Below are 10,636 nucleotides of genomic sequence, written 5' to 3' on the forward strand. Positions count from 1 at the left end.
TTACCCCTCCTTCATTTTCTTCACAGTTTTTCTTCAACCCAATACCCCTCACAAGTTGTAATGTACATTTCCAACATATTGTCTTGTGAGTATTGCTATTGCATTGGTTTGCCTTTGTCCTTTGTCTCACCATTTTGTTGTTCCTCTTCCCATCCCTAATTAAGGCAAATATATACACAATACACAGGCTACCAAAATCAATTACAGCAGGGAATGAAGCTTAGGGGAAAAAACCCCAAAGAAAATAGAAATCACATAGTACATTAAAAACAACAACCGCAAATAATACTCTGTTTCCATAACTTGGAGTTCATTTTGCTCAGAATCAGCTTTTAAACATATATATATATACATATATATATGCATAACAAAGCCACTGCAAAATAATAGTTTTGTTTCCTGGACACTATATCATGAAAACAATATGTTAACTGTTTTTGATGGTAAAGGTGGAGTTAGGATTGGTGAATTCGCGGTTCTAATAAAGGAATGTCAAAAGAGTTTTAAAATAATGACAGGTAAATTTTAAATTGTTCAAACTTTTTAACAACTTAGCCTATTATGAAAATTTAAAATTGCTTGGGAAAATAGGTTTTTATGCAAAGTAATCCATGGAGACTTAGCTGAGAGTGAGCAATGTGGGTGAAGACGGCTCATTTTCACACTAAACAAACAAACCTCAGAAACCTTGCTATAAATCCTGTAGGTTCCCTTGAGAATTGTCCCTACCAAGGAAACCTACTCTTACTGTGTGAAACAAGGTTGTAGTCGAATTTAAATTCAAAGTTCTTAATAAAAGACATCATTTTTTTTGAATTGACTTTAATTACCAAACAGTAATTCTTTGCAAAAGATAATTTGGGTCCAAATATTTAGGGAGAAAGTGCCCTCAACAATGTAAGAAGGTATTGGGTTTAGACTTTTCTGTTTGTAATACTTTCTACAATGTCTTTGCACGTGAAAGCACTGAACCACAGAAGAAAATCTGACCGGATACTTTAAACCAATGATTTCACATTTCTTAGTAGCTCACAAAATATATCCTTATTAACATGAGATAGTGAAGACTTCTCTTATTAAATAAGCCAAAAAGTTTTGGGATCAGAAAAGAATTGAGCAAATGAAAAAGGCAAGAAAAGGCTTTCTTAGAAACCCTAGCTAAGCATATTGGCTTCAGCAGTGGAGGGAGGCCAAAATTTTGATATACATTGTCATAATATTTTTGCTACCTAAGGTGATTTTACAGAGCCTATTTAGTTCACTTCAATTTAGAACGGATTGAATGAAGACATGAGAATAAATTCCACATCCAAGTAAAAGAGTTATAAAAGAGAAACCATGAAGAGCTTGCATTGGGGAAGTCCTTATAGTCCTTCACCTTCACTAGACTTGAAGCAATGAATCTGTGATTAGTTGGAAATCAGACAAGAGCTAAGAGAAGGACAGAGAAATAGGACATGGGAACATTGTCCTTTTGTAACAGACACTGTCATCCAAGGTATGAATGATTTAACTCTGTTCTTTTCCATACATTCTGCTGATCAAATGCAAGACCAATAGAAAGATAATCTATTGAAATTATTTTGGAAAGAATAACTTCACTGATCCTGATATGGTATTTAAGGAGAGCCTGAAGAGAGATGATAAAAGGTGGAGAATTCTTCGATTTCCTCTAAGCACCTTGTTAGCAAAGTATATCTTTGAGGTTAGAAGTGATTGAACCAAAAAGAGGTGGAGTACTTATTTTTGAGGGCACTTTAGACACAAGAAAACTTTCAAGTTAAACGAAAAAAGAAAAAATATAGCTAAATATTTGTGATCACAGCTTCTTGGACTGGTATTTTGGAGACAACGTTTTACATTAGAGATTGTCCTCATTAACATTGATGCTGGGTTTTCGTGGCAACCAAATGAAAGGGGGAAGTTTAATGGACTCACTTGGACAAGTAAACATCATGATAGAAAAAAATGGCAAATAATATTTAGTAAATTACTTTGAACAATTTCTTTGCCAGAACAAAGAGGGAAAATATAATTCAAATCACTTGACTTAAAATTAAGAATAAAAGTAGTCAAGAGAACTGAGAGAAAACATAGAGGACTGTTTTCTCTCCAGTGGAGTAAAGGGTTCTTGATCTTTTTTCTTCCATCTTCTATCTTCACAAGCTATCAAGTGTGGCTCAGGACTGGAGTGTCCAGATCAGACCAAGAGAATTCCCAGAAGAAAATATTTGCAGCAGATGTAGGTGATTTATAATCTTAGACAATTTATTTAAATCTGTTAAAAATTCTCCTCTATCCCAAACTGCCCACTTTAAACAGTTTTGTATGCTTTCCCCAAGATTGTCCTTCATTAACTAATTAAAATTTTGAGAGGTCATAATCATACTCTATAGAGATTGCTGTGTGGTTGTGGTTTTTGTGTGTGTTTGTTTTTTTGTTGTGTTTTTTCACTGAATTTAAAAAGGTTGTGCAAGTTTGTTACAATTAAATATGTCCATCTAATTTTCCAGTGTTCCAGGATCAGAGTCACTCCATCTATCATTCTAAACCAACCCCTTCTACAAGATTTATTTCCAATTTACCACGTCCTTTCTCACATGTGTTCATTGAGTAGTCTAGCTGTACTCGTTCCTCGTTCCATTTTCATTCATTCTATGTCTTTACTATTCTTCTTCTCTGGTTTCATCATTCTGATAGTCATTCTGTTAAACTGTCTGCTAGTACTTTGAAAGGTTTATATACATTCCATGGAGTTTAGATCCTACATATACTTGAACTGATGTCAGCTTATATTTCCATAATTCATTCATCTGAAGTAACAATTTGCAAGACTGGAGACATGAAGCACCTAGACATGATTTTATTCCTCTCCATTTGAAAGATTAATCTGTAGTCAACAAGAAAGTTTAAAAAGGGCTTAGAATGTATTCCTAACTACCAGTTTTGTAAATGGCTTTGTACAATGGTGTGTGATTATTTTATTTTACATGGGATAATATTTTCTACTACCTATAAGTTTTGGAAAAAGAAGAAAACTAAAATTGACTACTGTAGAGGAATATGATAGAAATAAAAGACAAATTTTATGTTTGTCAAATCTCTGATGAGTACCCATATTTAAGACTTAAAGTCACTAGGAAGGGATGTGAAGGGTAAACAAAGGAGGAGGCTGCAATGCTTGATAAGAAATGTACTCATTATCTTGCCCATGTAATTGTAAACCCTCTGTACAGTATGTTCACAAAAAATTAAAATTAAAATTAAAAAAAGACATAAAGTCATATTTCTTACTATGTTAGACAGATAGGGAAAACATAAAACACCATATGATAAGGCAACTATTAATGAGTTTTCAAAATCTATTTATTATGTGATGAAATTTACTTTATTAGCTAATGTTTTGGTTTGAAATATGGGAGGCTGATCTATTTAACAAATTTTTGAATGCACCTACTGAAAAACACAGATGGTGGGGGGTACTATTTCTACATTTTAATGAATGGTTGAACCTGTTTGGCATTAGTGCTGGGTAAATAAATCAACTCTATTGTAACTTGCTCCCTACACTTGAAAAACATGTAACGTCACTAAATATTATCTACTTGTAAAGTGTTACTTTGGCAAGTGTGAGTTTAAAAAGTTTATTTGAAAAGGAATATACTTTCAGGAAATTAAATGTAGGTTATCATTTGTTTGAGAATGACAACATTTTTATACTATAGAACCAAGTTTTACTGAAATACCAGTGTTTTGAAGCACTAAGGATCTTCTCAATGTTTTTCTGAATTATATTTGACCTCTATGTCAAGTATTCCTAGCATTTGTAGACCAATTATGGATCTATCGTTCCAGGAACTATTTTTTGGCCTGCTGATGCTGGACTGAAATCATTCATTAATCATTACGAGAGGGGTATTACAAATAATCTTGTGACATTTGTGGTCTTGTCCACTCATATGGGATAGTCATCTGAAAATTGAAAGTTTCAATTACTGCACTTTAACATTTTGTGATTTCATCCTGCATTTTAAGTTGCCTGGCATTTGACAATTGCTTACTGGTAATTCCTGCATTTCAAGGAATTGGGGCCCTGAAATATAGGAAAGGAGAAATTGAGATGGTTCTTCAGTTACTTTCTGTTGGCATGTTGCATGGGCCTAGATGAGAACTCTTGCCCTAGTTATCTGATGATGAAGATAAATGGGACCTGGGATCCTAGGACCCGTGGGTCCTGTAGAAGAATAATACCTTTTAGACATCATATCAGCAAAATTTGAGTATAATCAGTAGAAATGCTTCAGAAATATGCAGAAAAACAGTTTGGGACCAGCGAGTTAAAGCAATAAACAGAGCAGCAGAGTAAAATCCCTTATAGATTAGAGTAAAACAAAATTGGTTTTTTACCATGTGAATTCAGAAACCAAGAACACTTAGAAGGTATCACAAGTTTATAACGAAAACATAGCATTGATTTTTTTATATTCCAATATATATTCTAATCCTGATTATTTATATTCCAATCTATTTATTGGAGTAAATAACAACTAATTTGTCAAATTATCAATTAATTTTAGTAAGATTCACTGTGTGAAATATAAAAGCAGCACATATAATTATAAATTATATAAGTATATGTAATATAAGAAAATGTTTTGCATTGTTCTTTTGTGGTTAGGGTAACAAAGTCAACTGTTTTAAAATATTATTCCATTACCTCTACTTCAGTGTTTGGTAGAATTAGAGCTAAAGCTTTACCATCCAGAGCTGTACAGCTTAGAGACAAGAGGAAACACTGTGATTAAAACATTACCAATTTAAGGCCTAATAACGAGGAGAAACATATGGACTTCTCCTGGAGCTATGGAATATATTTGGTGATAGAAAATCGGTGGTGTAAGTTCCTGCCTGGTTGGATGGTGGACAGGCCAGGACATTAGGTAATCATGCATATGAACAATTTTTTTCACCTTCTTGGCGTTAGCTACTTTTGAAATGGTAGGGATAAGAAATAATTATATTTTGAAAAAATACCTTCTGTCTGAACAGTTCTGTCTGAACTGTTAATCTCTCTATGATCCCTTGTAACTAAGATTAGTTTTGCTCCAGTAAGACAAGCTATACTGTCAGGGTAAGATATTCTGGTTGGTCTGTTCCTACATGGAGCAAGGGTAAAGGGTCAGGCAGACATTTGTGCCAGTAAGACCTCAATTTGGAAATTTTAAGCTGGAGAAGTTTAGAGTAGCTCTTAAGCAAGGCTTAGTTTGAATCCATTAGCTCCACAAAGCTAACTCAGTTGATAAATAAGTACTTGAAGAGCCATCACCTTTGGACCTACCTATAAAGGCTTCAAAGTATGATCAAATTTCAAATAAAAAAGACTTTAAAAAGTAATTGACAAAAATTGCAAATGTGAGCAATTGAAGAATCAATATAAGTTTTTTCCACCATAAACAGAATTTTACAGAAATAAGATGAATAGAAATTTAGGAAACAATAAGGTTTCCCTGTTACAAATAGGCAACCAAGGATATATGCCTGTCTTAAGATTGCATCATTAATTACTTAAATTTACAGGATACTACATGCTTCCGCAGCACATCTATCCAAATTACAATACAGAGATTAACATGGCTCTTGCACAAGGATGATATGAAAATTTGTGAAGAAATGAAAAACAGTTATTAAACAGTTGATTACAAATATACAAGTGTAATTATACATGTAATTCATAGGAATAAAAGTTTGTTTTACACCATTTAATCTTCACCTTTTTATGAAGGCCTTTACATTGCATAACCTTTATAAAAGTTTTGAAATTAGATAACATTTTCATTTTATCCCAAAGAAATAAAATTATATAAGGACCTAGGAATTAAAGGAATCTTAAACCTTTTCTATATGGAATGCAATCTGAAAGGACACATTAATGAACCTATATATTATAAAACAATGTTGAATTCAAAGTATTATATCTAGGAGAGAATGAACTAGATTATGGATACTATACACACAGAATACTAAATATTTTAAAATATACTTTTTTCAGACAAGCACCAGAAATATCTTTAGTTTCTGTACTACTCATTTCAACAGATAAGTTAAAATTATTTCTTATTAAAAAATCACAAACGCTACAGAAAACATTATAGATGTATACAAACAACTCGAATGTATATTGACATCAAAATCAGGCAATTCACTTGGAAGAATACCATGGAATTCATGAATTTTTAAAGTAAGATATTGCTGTTGCTTTGTATTGTGAAAATATTTTGTATGGACACAGGATGGACTAGAAATTTTGAAATTTAAGAAATTTACCCAAACCATTAGGACTTAGGAGAACAATTTGTACAGCTTTCTACAACTTCAAATAGGTAGTGATACATACTTATTCTTTTGGCAATATCAAATGCAGTTTCTTCCAAGTTGTGTTTCAGACCTGGTTTGATATAATGGTTCAACAGAAGGAGATCTAGCATAACTTTGCTATTTCTATTCCCAGCAGCAAGATGCAAGGGGATCAAGAGGCCTTTAGTTTGGCCATTGGTATCTGCATCATGATGAAATAAAGAAGCCACTCTGTTATTATTCCATGCATAAGTACTGTGCAGGAGTGTCCAGCCATTCACAATTAATACATGAATATCTACCTTGAGCTACCAACTCATGGACAATGACTAAGTGTCCACTGAAAGCTTCTCGATGAAGAGGGGTGTACTCATCAGCATCACTAGTATTCACATGAGTGGCCTTTTTGGAAAGTAGTCTCTGCACTGTACTAAGGTGATTATTTTCGGCAGACCAAAGAAGAAATTTGCTTGGATCCTATTCCATTTTTCTCTTGCAATTGATACCATTTCTCACTTTTTCATCTTGTTCCTCATCTTCTTCAGAACTGCCTAGCCAGAGACTTTGAGTGCCAGTGAATATGAGCTGTCCGTGTATTTCCCCAATAGTTCACATTGGATGAACTGGTCAGAAATATCCGGTGAATTTTCTTCATCTGTTTTTTCACTATTATTTATTTTCTCTTTTTTCATTTTTACTATTCTAAATTATTCTAACTGGAGAGTAGGGAATTGGTAGAGAGCAGAGGAAGATTTTCCTCCGTATTCAAATGTACAGACTGAAAATGAAGACCAGTGGTGTATTCATGTGCAGCTTATTTTAGGAATGAGAAAATAGGAAATAATGCCTTCCATGTAAATTATTTGGGAAATGGCAGAGCAGAAAGTGAAATGATGCAACCAAAAATATAAAAGCAAAATAAATTAGGATAATTATGGAGCAATCATATTACCTATGAGAACCATGAAAGGGGAGAGAGGAAGAGAGAGACAGATGTTCAATGATCTAGCTAGCCAAGAAATTCATCCCTCTGATCAATTTATAGAGCAAACAATTTCATTTTTTAAAAGAGATGGAAATAGAATTTAAGATCAGATGTCTCCATTGTTTTTAATTATATTCTTATTATCTTAAATACTTGGAAAATGGAATTTCTATTCAACAAATCAGTTTTTTAAGTATAATTTATCTTTATATAACTTTTCCACACACTTTCAAACCTCACCCCACTTTAATTTTTTCTAGTTTCATACTATCTGCAATGAATAATATACTTTCACTCTCTTCGTCCATAACTCTCTTTATTCCTTCCTTTTGACTTCCCCTCACACCTTCCAAGTGACAGTTTCCTGACATATATTTTGTTGGATTAAAAGTTCAATTTTATAAGAAAATACACTTTTGAAATACTCCTCTGCAAATAGCATGCTTTGGTTAATATTTTTTGTAAACCTGTATAAAGTTCTAGCTTCCAAATATGAGACATAACATGGGTTCTTTGTTTGTCTGGCTCTGACTTAGCTCATTAATATATTTTTAGATCTATCCATTTCATTTCAAATAATGTAACAGTCTTCAAAATGGATAGGTGCAATCCAATTGTGTATATGTGCCACACTTTTTCCAACCATCACTCCACCAAAGGGCATCTGGGCTGTTTCTGTACCTTTGCTACGATGAATAGTGGAGCAGTGAACATGGTTGTGAAAGTGATTTTACTGTAACCTTTTGGAAGAATGCATCACTACCATTATGGGAACAATCCTCTGGCCAGTTTTCCAGAATAAACACATCCCTACCTTCATCTTCATCCCAATGTATTGCAAGTCTTCAAAAACACACTTCCCCCTACAGGTCTCAATAACCTAAAACCACACTGTGCCCATATTCTTTCAATACATTATATCATAAATGTACATATAATTTAGTGAGAACCTTCTATGTATTTTCCTAATGTGAGAATGAGGGACATGACAGAGTAAAAGTAAGAAGTATGCAATTTAATTAGCTATTATCACATTTAAAATCATTTTCAGCTCTAATTCATAGCCTCACATAATATTATTATAATCTTTATTTGATTACTTCATCTAACCCATAATTTGTAACAGGTGAATTAAAAACAAAGGTTAAAAATGTGGTTTGATTTTGACACTCATATGTGAGGTTGCACAATATGGGCAAATATGCTCATTTGCAAGGTTACTCTATTTTGTCTGAAGTACCACAAAACATTTTCACTTAAGTTGAAAACATTGTACCATGGATATATTCTCTCTCATGCAGTTTTCCAGTCAAATACTCAAATCTTGCAATTATTCCACTTATTTAAAATCATAGCTTTTTACATTAATACCCATAATATTAGAGTTTGAATTGAGTGTCTAGTGCCCCCTAAATGGGTGTTCTTACCATTTTGTCATGTCTCCAGCCCTAAATTATCTTGATTAGTTTTCAGATACTGGTGTATGATATTGGGCTCAGTCCACGTTATGTGATTCTTCCTGGAATTTATAATAACAGGTACATGTCATTGTGTAAAGATCTTTCTGTCCAGTCTGGGCTTTAACCTCTATCCTCACGAGAGTAGACTCAAATGTAGTGAGGATTTTCATAAATTTGTCATAGCTGATGTTTTTATAAGTCATGTCATTTTCTGCAGGTTTTTGAGTACTGAATTAATTTGTTTTCTTGGGTTGTTTTGTTTCATTTGAATGTATGTGTTGAGTTGTTCCTCACTTTTCTGGTTTCTTTCAATCAAGTTATTACCTATTGTGCTGAGAATCCAATCCTTATTTTTCACGATAGTCAATGTGAACATGATTTATTCCAAAGCAATTTGAGTAATATTTAAACACCTTCATATCTATGAATGGTATATAAATGATAAGTGCTGCGAAGGGTCTTTTCATTTTCACAGCAGTCTTTGTCATACACAGACAGATCATGAAATATATGAAGATAATAAAACTACAGAAGCTAGCAAGAAGAAGGAAAACCTATTATTAATAGTGTGACAGAGGCTTCCCTTCTAATGAAAGAAATACGTTGCTTCCTGAAGGATTTCACAAAATTATATTGCTTGGAGGAATCGAACCCAGGGCCTCTAGCATGCAAGGCAAGTGCTCCACCACTGAGCCACCTTCCATGCTCTCTACGAATTCTTAATTGGTAGGTTATTTAGTTTATTTTTAATTTCAATTTAATTTTATTGTAAAGGTAATGTACAGAAGGGATACAGTTACATAAGTAAGGTAATGAGTACATTTATTATGGATGAAACAATGTTATCTCTTCCACTGATTTTTTTGCACACTCAAAAAAAAACTAGTTTTTCCTGTCGCTATTGACCAATGGTACTGTTCTTTCTTTGTTCATGCATTTTTTATTATAAAATTGATATACAGAGGGTTTACAGTTACTTAAGTCAACTAAAGGGTACACTTCATTTTATTTTCTAAATTTCAAATTTTGAACTTAATTATTTTTTATTGTTTCTTTAGGGTAATTCTTGTTTCAGAGTTGTAGGATTAGTTAATTTAGTTTTGCATAATTTTAACACAAGTAAATTATTCAGACATATAGTTTGCTTTCAAAATAATTAACATGTGAATATTTAAAATTATTTTCTTAAATTTTATATGGTTAGTGAATTTACATAAATTTATTTTCTTTAGTTCTAAACATATTTGCCCATTTAACAAATAGTGTATTTTCAAGAAGTACATACTTTATTTTAAAAGGCTTTATTACCTGGTCATTATTTGGAAATATTTGTACTTGAATTAAAAAAAAAAAATGTTTGAGGTGGGCATAGCGATCTGTTCTTTCCATTTTTCTAACTATGATGGTAAGGATAAATAGTGTTCATAATTCAGGAGAGACTGAGAAACTATGAGACCTTATCATAAAATTTCCAGAGTGAAATGATTAGAGATATAGTCATCCCTAGCAAGATATAGAGCACCTGGTTATCATATTCTAAATCTTGAGTTAAAACACCAGTAACATCAATCTTTTGTCAAAATAAAAGGACACATATTTCAAAATGTTTATTATTTAAAACTTGTTTGCAAATTTCTCATGTCTTTTATTTCTGAATTTTCAATTTACTTAATCTATAAGAATCCAAGTATCTTGTGACTATTTTATTTCTACTAAACTTTTAAATAGTATGAGCAATATTGTGATTTCATATATTAAAATACTTTTACTATTTGTGATAATTTCTTCTGTTTAATATGATAATAACAAATGTGTGTATGTGGTGTGTGTGTGTGTT

The 10,636-nt window shown here is 32.5% G+C and overlaps 1 pseudogene; it reads left to right on the top strand.

Moving 5' to 3' along the window:
• The first annotated feature begins 5,585 nt into the window (after nucleotides 1-5,585).
• LOC122103140 lies at nucleotides 5,586-5,685 on the top strand (annotated as a pseudogene).
• Nucleotides 5,686-10,636: the final 4,951 nt, after the last annotated feature.

The sequence above is a fragment of the Dipodomys spectabilis genome, unplaced genomic scaffold (genome assembly GCF_019054845.1).
Source record: "Dipodomys spectabilis isolate Male_0828 unplaced genomic scaffold, ASM1905484v1 ptg001872l, whole genome shotgun sequence".
Classification (NCBI taxonomy): Eukaryota; Metazoa; Chordata; class Mammalia; order Rodentia; family Heteromyidae; genus Dipodomys; species Dipodomys spectabilis.